The sequence below is a fragment of the Numida meleagris genome, chromosome 7, assembly GCF_002078875.1.
Source record: "Numida meleagris isolate 19003 breed g44 Domestic line chromosome 7, NumMel1.0, whole genome shotgun sequence".
Lineage (NCBI taxonomy): Eukaryota > Metazoa > Chordata > Aves > Galliformes > Numididae > Numida > Numida meleagris.
The window spans coordinates 11,477,173-11,490,442 of NC_034415.1; the positions used below are offsets into that span (position 1 = coordinate 11,477,173).

The 13,270-nt window shown below is 34.4% G+C and overlaps 1 long non-coding RNA gene across 2 annotated transcripts in view; it reads right to left on the reverse strand.

Annotated features, from left to right (window-relative positions):
- The window catches only part of LOC110402465, an 87,787-nt gene that overhangs the window by 70,869 nt on the left and 3,648 nt on the right, over positions 1 to 13,270 (reverse strand). Inside the window, exons 2-4 of one of the 2 annotated variants that reach the window (XR_002441104.1) lie at positions 11,650 to 11,701; positions 2,903 to 3,020; positions 1,215 to 1,310 (exon numbers count right to left, since the gene is read on the reverse strand). This is a non-coding gene — a long non-coding RNA (uncharacterized LOC110402465). The remainder of the gene's footprint in view (positions 1 to 1,214; positions 1,311 to 2,902; positions 3,021 to 11,649; positions 11,702 to 13,270) is intronic. The other variant, XR_002441103.1, reaches the window with a different exon arrangement.

A 13,270-nucleotide genomic window follows, 5' to 3' on the forward strand; every position in this document is an offset into this window, starting at 1 on the left:
CTAGTATCCTGGGATTTGTTTACTTTGTCTTAATACTGTTTAGTATCAGAGTTATGATCAATCAGAATGTTCAGGACAAGAATCTATAAACACCAAAAAGCGCTTTTTTTTCTTCATAAAGAAATCAGCAGAAATTGACATTTCCAAAGTAATTCAGTGTGATACTTTATGTCTGCTATTAAAAATATTTTAAACTGTTGGGGTTTAATACAACATTCAGAAGAATGCAAGACTTTTTAACAGATTTTAACAGATCTATGTTTTAGTTTTTGCTAACTATACAGTAAAATGTGTTCAAGATGAACCTTAAAATATAGTTAATAATAATATAGATAATTCCTTAGTATAGTGAACTATTTTGTATCCTGAATACTGTAAGGGAATCAATTATAATGAGACACGGGTTTTACGATGAGCACTGATCATATAAATTTATATATGTTATCAAATAAATTTATGTACTCCTAGACTGTTTTGCTATCACGTGTGACACCTTCCTGCCTTCTATCTCTCAAACTGTCTGAGAAAATAATAATCATCTAGATGCTTTTAAAAATGGTACCAAAATCTTCAGTTTCCCAGCTGAAAAATGATGGTAAAAGACAAACACACTTTGAAGCCTTCAGATGAAAAGTACTTTCATCTGCATAAAACACTGAAAAGGATGAGAGGACGGTTGTAATATTATCTGTTAAATACCTTCTCTTTGAGATCTGTATATATCTGTTGTTTGACTGGGTGTATGAAACTGTGAAAACCCAACAGACCAGAAATTTATCTCTAATTAGAGAACATAGTTAACTGAAAAAGGTTAAAGGGATACACTGATATCAACATTTTAAAAATAAATTAAAAATGGCTTCTTTTATGCAAGCAAAGATTTGCAAGCACCTTGTGGAAATGAAGGTTATATTTTGTCATCTACAGCTTCTGAGCAGGAGCTGTATTATGAAATGTTTTTATTGAAGTTACAAATGGTAAGACATGAATTTAACTGACATGATATTCCACCAAAAGGCTTTTGATCTTTATGTGTTATTAAAAGAAAAATCATGCCACAAACACAGGGGACACTGAATACTATGGATGGTACTAATATAAAGAATTTGATATTGACTTTGAAAAAATAAAAGTGTTTGTATAAAAAAAATAAAAGTGCTGTACATCTGTGATGACTGGTGGGATGATGTTGACCTACATCAACATTTGATTACCTTCTGGCACTGATTTTAAGCTGAGCCAAGTTAACATTCAGTCATTACTAACTTCTTTATTGTTCTCGTTTAAAACAGAGCCGTCCAGGTAAAAATCTAACAAAGGAAAAAGAAATGAAATAAACAACCAAATGTGCTTAAATTTAGACTGAAGAGATATGTTGAATATTCATCATGGAGTATTTATTTATAATAGCACATTTTTCTATTCTCAGCTGCTGTGATCTTTCATTCTGCAAACTGTGAAATTATATAACGTCTTTATTAAAATCCTTACCAAGTAGCTATTTTCAATACTGCCTATAGCTGAAGGTAGTTCAAATTATTTCAAAAACATATACATAGATTTTAAGGGTCCCTTACTTAATTGTCTCCTCCTAAATTATGACATTCAGAAACCTCTTAACTAGTTCAATCAAATACATAAAGACTTCACACCTAGCATGACAAATGCATTATTACTAGATGCTCAAGAAAGTGAAAAGCTTCAGGAAGCCAGAAGTCCACGCTGTCAGAAGCATTTAAGGGTATTCAAACAAAACTGGAAGTCTAATAATCTGGCCATTGTCATACTCTAAGCCCAACGGTTTCCTTAGCTTTCATTCTAGCATCAACGGCAGGAAACTGTCATGTGCAGACTTCCTCCTCTTCCTTACTGGCTTTGCTATCAAATAATCATTATCAGCTCCCAAAATCTTTTACCACAAACGTAACTCCTCAACTGTCAAAATCATTTTTGTCCTGCTACACTTAGGCCTGCTTACTAAGAAGATATATAAGTCCACTACAAAAGGGTTAACCTCATCTATAAATGACACCTCAAAACCTTTTTAAATCCCATGTTTAAAGAAAAAGAGGAAAAAGAAATAAATACATTTAGAAATGGTTTTGCAAATGGAAGAGATGGCAATTAACTTGCTACTACATCCATAAACACACAACAAAAAACAATACTAGAGTTTAAAAAAGCTTTTGTGGTTGATGAATACTATTACACTACTATAAAAATACAAACATAAATAGATGGGATTTTTTTCCCTTTATTCTATTTTTTTTAAACTAAAATTAAGTTCATAGGTAAATTGAATGTATTCAGAATGGAAATAGAAGAAACGAAGTGTTGAGTACAAAACATTTTCAATCTTTGTCAATTTTGAAAGGAAATAAGGCAAGATACAAAAGGAAAAGATAGGAAAAAAGAGGAAAATAATGGCTTTATTATCCTATTATGAATTGTACCCTCTTAAACACAATAATTTAAGCTGATATCCTTTGCATTTAAATATAGGTGTACACACTGGTTGGAGCCGTGTGATCAGCTTTGAAATGATGTGGTAGAATGCTGGGGTGGAAAGGGAGAAGGGAGAAAAAGCATTCTCTATAAGGACAGATCCGTTACTTAGAAAATTTTCTTTAAAAGCCCTAAGAAAGAACAAAACAACTGTTCTTAAATCACTGCATAATAAAATTAACGTTTCTGTATGAAGAATACAGCACTTTACAAAATGTAACAATCTCTTAATGTTCATTCCTTCTTTTAGACTAGTCTTGAAATCTGTAACAAAGCTATTCCTTTCCACAGCTATAAAAGCATGTGTGGGCCACACTTGATGTTCTTGCAAGGTTGCTAGGAATTTTTTTCAGTTGTCCTAGATTTTGGAAGATCAAAAAACTCAAAAAAGTTTTACCTTTTATCAGACTGAAGACTACTTCTTCCAAATAAACTTTAAAGAAAATGATCTTGTCATTAGCAGGTATTCCTTCAAACTTACCACAGTCACTGTTTGTTCAGCAGTGCCAGCAGGGCTGAAAAAGAGACATAAATGGTAGACAAGGGTAAGGCAGAAAGACTGACTTTGCTACATAGCTCTTGACTGCACACACAACTACAAGGGATTTTCTTCTCCACATCAGAACAGTAACTTTTTCTCATCATCTTCATGCAGTGGGAAATGAACACATCTGGCAGCATTTAAAAGAATTTACTCTATTTTCAGAAAATTACCAGGTTCACCTAGACTTCACATTCTCTTCTTGTAGCTCAGTTACAATCTTTCATCTTTACTATCATACTGGAGTCATTGCAGGGAGCTGGTTCAGAGCCTGCAGCATAAGTATTCAATGAGCCCTTTTTAAAGGAGTCCTCAGACTGTGCCTGTGTCTACATTGTGGGTACTGGACTTGTTGCTCCCTTCAAAAATACTTCCTTCTAGTCCTAAGCTCCTTTCAATTACAGAGAAATGAGTACATTAAAAACAGTGACATATGATTTCATCGCAGTCTTCTATTGTTATGGGTTTTTTGTATCATACCTCTTATTTTTCTTCTTCCTTTCAATTATTGAAAAATCATTCAATAATTATAAATGATAGTGGGAGAAGAAGGAAATTGAAAAAACTTGCAGCTCAAAAAGTTTTCCCAGGTGAAATGACCAGTAGCTATCTAGGGAAAAGCTCAAAGAGGGCAGATCTCAAGCTCAGTGAGGGTAGATTTAGGTTAGATATAAGGAAAAAATCTTTTACAGTAAGGGTGGTAATGCACTGGAACCGGTTACCTAGTGTTGTGGTTGATGCCTAATCCCTGGAGACTTTCAAGGTGAGGCTGGATAAGGCCCTGGGCAACCTATCTAGCTGTGGTATCCCTGTTCACTGCAGGAGAGTTGGACTAGATGGCCTTCACAGGTCCCTTCCAACTCTAAGGATTCTATGATTCTATGAAATGCCCTCTATTCCCTCCAAGGTGATCTATCTGACACAGAATACAGTACCAAGGAAAATCAGGAGTCTTCATCCCTACTAACATGTCAGTCTTTTTAAAATAAAACACAAGATATGGTAATATACAACAAGCAGAAAACATATATAATCCTAAAATCATTCATGACAGAAGATTAGCAGTCAATGGCAAACATACTAGATAGAAACTATATTTGGACTGGGGAGGGATATGAAATTGAAAACAGCACAGAAAGCGATGGTACGCTATATATGAGGAAAATGCTGAGCTTCGGGAGAAGGATGGATTCAATTGGTAGGAACTAAAATATCTACTTTTATAGGTATAGCTCTTCTGCCAGCAAGACAATCTTTCATTTGGATCTGAGCAACAGGTAATAATATTTAATTTACTACAACCTACATTAAGGAAAACGTCAACTAAAGAATACCTCAATTCCTGTCCAACTCTGAAATGTTTCTGTTTACAGTGCTAAGAAGCAGCTTGATTTAGAAAAAATAAATAAATAAATTGTATATTACCATGTACGTGTTTGATATTAAGTGTAGGGAATTTAAGCTTATTATACAGATTCAAGACATCTGTTAAGACCTATTAAGTACTAGCATACACCATGCCAGACAGTTAAAAAAGAAGAATTTTAGAACTACCTTTCCAGGATAATAATTTATACGCCTCGATGACTGTTACGCTTAAGAAAAAAAAAAAAAAAAAAAAAAAACTTTTTGCCTGCAGCTGTTCATCATCTCTCAGCATACAGCTAATAGTACTGAGCACTAAACATCTGCTTCTCAGCTGATTATGCAAGAGGAATAAATATGTTAACCATCTATGATTTTTTTCTCACATAAAGAAATGCAAATATGCCAGATAATAAACACAAGAGTGGAAAGTGCTCCAGGATTCATTAATAAAGACAATGTAAAAGTTCTTTTTTTTTCATTGCAGTCCTTCTTAGACAAACTGTTTAAACATGTAAACAAGGGTCACAAACATTTCAGCATTAGTGAAATAAGTGTAGCAGAACCTAAGTTTGAAATAGACCAGAATTTTAAAGTTCTCTTTCCTCGCAAAAATTTATGTCCATACAGTTTTAGCTGCATTCCAACCTTACAGATTAGAATGCACTCTTAAGTCAATATTTAAATAACACAAGAGATTTGTTGCAGTCTCTTTCATATTTCAACCTGAAAAAATTACTACCTAAATCACTTTTTTTTTAGTTATTATTACATTCTCATTCTATGTGCAACTACAGTGTGGTTCAGATGTAATATTCCCCTGCAGACAAGCAGAACATCTGTACTATTTTTTTCCTAAGAGTATACTGAAAGCACTTCTAAGCTTCTCAAGAAATTATCTTAGAGCTTTCTTATTTCTGATTAAAAGCTGTTTTGAACTTTAGGGAATAATTTTAATGACCATAAGCTTCTTTAATTTTTCCAATATGTCCCTTCTTTGTTTTGGAACTTTTTTTTTCCCATGCACCAAAAAAAAAAAAAAAAAGAAAGAAAGAAAGAAAGAAAGAAAAAAATGAGATGAAGAGAGGCAAAATGATTACATTTAAACAATTGTTTCTATAAAATACTCAATGTTTATGGGAATAAGTAAAAGGAATTTTCTGCATAATGAAGTTACTCAATTAAAAATAAGTTAATGTGTTGGATTAGCAGGGTGTTGGGAAAAGAATGAAACAGTTTCATTGGCAATTGATCAAGGAGTCTTGTCTTACAGAACAATATTAGCATAAAAATAGCTCATAAATCTGAAAGGCTGAATACTAAAACCACTGTGGGAGTTTTATTTTTTAGAAGAATACTGAATTAATGAGAAATAATACAAAAGAGGAATTTAATTATTCTGAATAGAACAATTTTTGAACCAAGCCTCTCAGGACAGGTATGATTATGTAGGTCACATATCAGAAATGACTTTTATGCATATTTCATTAAAAGCCACAGTTTTTCACGAAGGATAGTAAGCAATAAGCCCTGTTCAGATAGTACTCTCTCTATAGTGCCTTAAATGAACAATATCTCCTTCGTGGTTATGGAGCTGTTAAGACGAGCAGTCAATAAATAAAAAACAGATTCGTTTTTAGGTTATTGCTTTCACATAATAATGGAGTTGGTTTTTTTTCTCACTCTCTCCTGGTTCCCACCATCATACTGAATGTATAACAAAGGACACTGGGCAGGATTCCTAGTCTCCTTGTGCTTCTGGAGGGTTACTATCAAACTAGTGAGGATAACAGATAAGCATTTTCACATACATCTAAACCATGAGATGTTAGTTTTGAGTTGATTTCTAAGAACTTCAATGAAATTTTACAATCTAAACACAAAAAAAGGCCCAACAATAGTTAAATTATTGATCAAAAGTATTAAATTTTCTTCATTGGCAAACACTTCACTGTTTTCATACGGGAAACATTTTTATATCCTCTTTTAGTGTTTCTCTGCTTTAATTCTTAACCAGATTTCATCACAAAAAGCATCTCCCCAGATTTATACATGTAAATGCTTTTGGTGAAATATGTACACAGTCTTTTTACCACTGTTGTCACTTTTTCTTAGCTGCAAGACTGAGATTTAGGGGTTTTTTTTACCTACAAGAAGTTGTGGAAATAGCCATCAGTAAGACTAATTAGAATTTAAATGATCATTTTCTGTTTAATCTTAAAAAGCTGATGTGCATAGTACAGGATCAGAGGGTCTACCAGGTACTGTCCTAAATACTACTGAAACTTCGATCTCTCAGGTCAGAAACCGGACTATAAAATCCTAGTTTATCCAACACATTCTGGTGAAATGAACTTTACTTCATCGCATGTCTTCAGAACTGTAAGTCTATGTATGGATTTCCTACACTACCATGTTCACTAACAGTACTAAATAATTGCTTATAATACATATTTACATTTAGGAGAAATAAGTTCCTGGATGTTCCAGTACTCATGCTTTCACATACACTTCAGCCTAGACATAAATAACAATAAAGATAAAACTCCTTTCTTGTTAAATGATGAAGAAGCAATTTGTATTACATTTCCATGCATGTCTCAGCTGTGATAATTTTGTGTCTGAAATGTTTGATGGATTTTCTGAAGTATTCCTCCAAAGCTCGAATTATATTTAAATTTATTCCATAGCTATTTTTGTAGTTGAGTAATTTTCATCTTTGGTAAACACAAATTTCAAGGAAAGGTAGTTGGGTTTAAACTGTTAGCCAGACATGAAGAAGGACAACATACAATGGACATGGTTTAACTAAGCAGAAACATTCCTTCATTGGGGAACTACTTATCGCTGCCTCACACATCAGTTGTCATCAGTCCCTGTGCCCACTGCTGAAACTGCATAGTCCTCCCATTACAATGTTTTCTTCAGTGTAATGTCTCTTCTTTAATGCCATGTTCTATGGTTTATTGAGGTTCCAGATACCTTCTGACCAAATTGCGACCTGATGTGTGGATAAACTAAAATTCAGAACTACCTCCTAACCAGACAAGACAGAGCTTTAGCTGGTGTAAAGTTGCCAAGCTACACTAAACTGGACAAGAAGGGAAAAGCTTTCCATTCCCCAGAGAGGCTAACACAACAATTGCAGCTGACAAAAACTAAATCAATAGGAAAAAGGGCGGAAGCTACTCTGTTACTGTGAGATAGCTCTCAAGCTGAAGAAACAAGTTTTGAACAAACTCCATCTTGGGTGCAGCAACTTACTGCCTATAACATCAATCCTTACTCTGCTTCCTCACTATGAAATCCTGACAACTCAGGTGAGAAAAATAGAGAGAATGTTCCTTATCTACATCTCACATCAGCAACCTTCTTATTCTTCTTCCTAGTGCTGAAAGTGTAAAAGCCCCCAGGACAGATTCCTAATGATGAGGTGACAAGCCTTACAACAAGCCCTGGCATACTCCCACAAGAACAGACACTACGAAGAGTCTACACATTGGTCTAATGCAACCACACGGCTTTGGAATCACCACCTTCTCCTGACAGGTTTTTTCCCCACAGGAATTCATAATATTCAGCAGATCCCACACTAGCACAGCCCTGCAGTGATTCATATACAACACAGCTGGAAAAGGCGACAAATCATAGAATCATGAAGGTTGGAAAAGACTTCTAAGATTATCTAGTCCAATCATCCACCTACCATCAATATTGCCCACTACACCATGTCCCTAAGAACTACATCTGCTCTTTCCTTAAACACCTTTAGGGAGACTGACTCTACCGCTCCCCTGGGCAAACAGTTCCAAAGCCTAACCACTCTTTCAGAGAAGAAATTCTTCCTAATATACAATCTGAACCTCCCCTGGTGGAACTTGGGGCCATTCCCTCTTGTCGTACCACTAGTTACCTTGAAGAAGGCTGACCTCCACCTCACCACAACCTCCTTCCAGGGAGTTGTACAGGGCAATAAGTCTCCCTTGAGCTTCCTCCAGACTAAACAATCCCAGTTTTTTCAGACGCTCCTCATAAGGCTTGTGCTCCAGACCCCACAACCAGCTTTGCTGCCCTTCTCTGGACACACTCCAGGACTTAGATGTCTTTCTGTAGTGAGGGGCACAAAACTGAACACAGTACTCTAAGTGTGGCCTCACCAGTGCTGAGTACAGGGGGACAATCACCTCTGAATCTGAACTGCTTCATAGTTGCAAGCAATTCATGAGTTAAAATTTGGCTCCCCTAGGGCCACTAAACACCTACAGAAGAGTAAGTATACAAATTCTTGCATGTCTGCTAATGCAAAGATCCTAATGCTATATATTTAAGCTTATGGATACCTTTTGTGTTTAACTTTCCCTTTTGCCTGTGATTATAAGTTCCTGTTAGCTTAGTTTTCATACACTGTCTGTATTTAGAGTATTTAATCTAGCATAAAAATTACTCGTGGTCTGCCCAAGGTGATATGCTGCACTTAGAGAGCAGAGCAAGTACAAATAAGGAGCTTAAAAACCAATAAAAACATATTAAAATAGATAAAGAGCAGAGACCACTACAATAACTAGATTGTACCTGACCTTGCACACATACATATTGTGAATAAACAGAGTATAGGCAGTGCAAGACTGATGGGAAACAACATTTTTCCAGCAATTATCTTACAGAAACAGCAAAATGACGTCCATGGTCTGTGCACCCCTGTTTTTTCCTCTACTATAAACTATCTTCAAGTTCTTGAAAGCAGTTTGATTCAGCCATATTTTTCCCAGTGTACTAGCTTTAGAGTTGTTAAACATCTGAGCCTAGAAAAGAACCCAGAAGACAAAACTAGCTCTTATTTAAACAACTAAAAACTAGGAGGTATTCACTTAGTACAGATAAAGCGTAAGATTTGAGTAAAGTCAGAATTTACCCATGTCTACACAAGCGATGCAGTCTAACTGTACTTATCCTTGGCTATACCTAACTGAGGTTCCATCTTTCAGCTTGTATCTATTTTCTGAGGCTATTTAATGATAGCAGTACAGTGGGTGTGCTTTCGTGCAGAGCAACTGGTTCTTTCCCAAGATATCACCTCAAAGAGTATTTGTACCCTAAGATACAGCCTTTGCCAAATTCTGACTATGGCTCAGATTGGTTTATCACTCAAAACTTTTTAGTCATGTTCCCTCTTTATACATCTCCATTCACAGCCTTTCCCCTTCTTTTGTCTCATTTTCAATTTGACTGATATACATACATATATTAATTAATAAATATCTACATTGTAAACACCTACTACATTACCATTCCAAATTTTTAAAAAAGTCTTTAGTGGACTAGGTCAGGACCAATAGGAAATATTTCCTTCTAAGTGATATTCTGATGTACTCTTAATTACGAAAAATATTAAATAAATAAATAAAATCAGTATTTTTTTCCTGACAAAGATTGAAAACTGTTTACCAAAATCATGAAAACTGTTTCATTTGGTCTTCTATGCATGTAAGTTCTATATATTCGCAATATACAATAATAATTTTCATAGGACGTGTTTGGCCAGCCCAAGTCTATATTCTGAAGTCAATTAAAAAACTAACAGCAAAATTTTACATAAGTACTTTTAATACCTTCCTTTGCTAGCCTCAATAGCTGTGCCATTTTTATAAATCTTTGTTGTCTTGTGTAAAGCATCTTGAAAAAGCACCCACTGCTATATCTGATTTTACTCTTAGATGAGTGCCTTTGATCCTGCTTTGATCTTCTTGTTTTAGTCAAGTCTCATAGAACTTAAGATTCAAGCCACATTAGAATCCTGAGCATGTTTTTAAAAGCTATAATTTAATACTTTGGGGAAAAAAAAAGCAAGACTGTTAAAACACTTTTAGCACCATTTCATTAGACCTTTGATTGAAAGAAGGTAGTTTTAAGGAGTTTTATTTTTTAATGTCAGTACATTCCATATAATTCATTTTCTAAATCTATTTAGGCAAAAAAATATTGTCCATTTAGAAGACTGAATAATAAAATCAAGAGCATTCATTGTTTTCAAACAAAAAATTTGTAGAATCCCTGCAAATTTCATTTAGGTGAAGATAATTCCTTCTGAAATTATATTTCAGAATATAACTAACCACATTTCTACAAAATCTAAGGGAAAAAAGCTCATATTCTTGTCTAGTCAAGACCTTGTTTCATAGCTTAATATTTTGCTGATGCCTTAATTAATTCATTGGAAGTTTTCATTAAATCTTTGAAGATGGGAAATATTTGTAATGCTTTTTAAGAAATAATTATTCATGTCAAGAAAAAGAGTGAGCTTTGTCAATTTTCTATCAATAGCAGCCAAATCACTGAAGTTCAATATACATTTTTCTCAAAAAAAGTACAATGTACAGTATTAAATGTATGTACACAGTCAAATTAACATCAAGTTAATTTTTCATATTTAATGTTCTTTCCAAGGTTAGTATTTAAAGCACAGTATAATATAATAGCTTCTTTTTAAAACATTACAGGGAAGAGCAATTTCAGGTTTTTTTTGTTTTTTTTTTTTTTTTAGTCTTTTCACACACAACTTTACCCGAGAAGCATTATTAACATGACAATTCTCACTGGAAAATTAAGGAATTAAAAGCAAGTTCTTAATAATACAAAGTTCACATGAACTACTTAAAGAAATACCTTCAAAAATTCTCAAAGATATCAATAATAATATAAAATTGTACCTGTTTGCTGAAATGTTGTTTTGAATGTTTTATATAAAATGTGGTACATTCAGAAGTAAATATCAAAAAGTCAATTAGCTATGAAATAGAAATTCCAGAAGTTTCAGCTTGTTCTCTTGTAAATGTAAATATTTACTATACTGTGATAGCAGTAGTGCAGTAACTTACAAAGAGATGTTGATAACTCTCAATCGCTTTCTCCTCACACAAATATGAGGTCACTGGCAGACCAAAAATTCATATATTACAAGAAAACTTGCTATGTCTCCTGTTTCAGAATGCATTTTTAATACTGATTGCAAATAGTGAGATAGAAACAGCGTGATTTACAAAGAGAGTGCTAAAGTTATATGTGTACACACACACTGCTTCCAGGATGCAGTTAGCACGGTTCTAGATAATTTCTTCTGGGCTCCCTTTTCCCATGAAAGGTTGGACCTCATCATCTTTTGAGGTCCCTCCCAACCTTGGATTTTTTTTTTATTCTTTACACAACAATGAGCTTACAAAATCAATTTATATCTTGCTCACCAGTAATTCATCATTATTGTCCACATACTCTTCCATGAATATTGCAAGAAGTCTGACACAAAAGAAATACAAGTGAGTCATTATGAGGTCACACTTTCTCTGTCAATATCAATCTTCAATTTCCACACTACAGAAAAAAAGTTTAGAGAGTACGAGTAAACTAAAAAATCAAGTGTGAAATACAAAATGTAATGTAAATAAAATTAAGCTCATTAGGAGTTAATTCATCTCCTACCTTTCTTTGTTGTCTAACACATCAACTTGGCTGTAAGAGACATGTTAACACTTGACAGATATTTTATGTTTAGAATGAGGATTTTATACTTACACACTTCCTCCTACATTTTTAGAGACCCTTACAGTACTAGGTTTGTATTTTTATTTGAGCAACACAATCATCAAGCTCATCAATCTTCTGAAGAAATCCAGTTGTCAACACAAAGCAAGCTAGGCAGGAGTAAGAACTTAGCAGAAGACAAGTTTGACTCCACAAGTTCAGAAGAGCCTAGGACATACAAATCAAGACATAAACAAATACCTTTTTGTGCGACACACAGAAAATTATTTAAAGAAGGTGGAGGAGGAGAGGGAAGACAAATTGCCTGTCATGGCAAATTCTCTTAAGCAGTTATCATACACTTTCATTGATCTTATTCAGAGCTGATAGTATGGCAACTACACTGCACTGGATCTGGCATTACACAAAAAATCTGGCCTAATTCAAAGGACATAAACATTGCTATTAAAAAGTAACACACAAACATTTGCTTGGTCATGACATAGTAATTTACATGACTTTGCAGGACCTATTCCTCAGACCCTGATCCTTGTAGTGCTTCAAGATGCACATGTGAAAACATGAAATGTGTCATTTAGTGTTTTAAATGCTGGCGTCCTGAATTTCACTGCAGTAGTTTCAAACATTGTCCTTCTTCCAATACAGTTGTATTCTGGGAATAAAGTGATATAATTCCCCACTAATTCCTCACTGCTGTGAGTGCCCCTTCAGGGTAAAGATAATATTTTTACACTGAAAGACAAAGTTTCCAGTATGACTGACCTTAAAAGCACCAACAAAGTAATTACTTTGCTAGTCAATATGGCATGGCACCTTAAAGATATGAGCAGATAACCAGCCAGCTAACATGTATGCTGCCATCTGCTGAATATAACAGCAAGAAATTTTAACTACTCTGACAGAAAAACTGCTTAGAGCCTTCCAAGAAATACGGTACCAAACCCCTTATTCATAGCTTATTTCACAAGTCAAAAAAAGGCAGTCTTCTGCTTCTGTAAGAGTACCTTAAGTTTCTTTGACCCACAGCTTTAAAATGAAAACTGAGACAACCCTAGAGTATTCATTAAAACTTCTGTTTTGAGTTCACTCCTTAACAACTGGAGCTCAGGTGTATTCAAAAAGATCATGAGATTTACATGAATGCTCATGCAGTGCAGATGAGAGCCAGGAAATTCACAGTCAAGCCTCAGCGTTATCCTGATTTAAAAAGCTCTCCTCTAATTTTTTTTAGAAGTGGCAATAATGTATAAACTGAAGTTCCTATAAAATGCTGGTCATGGGCCAGCACAAAGTGAATTTAAAAATAAATAAATAAATTTGAGA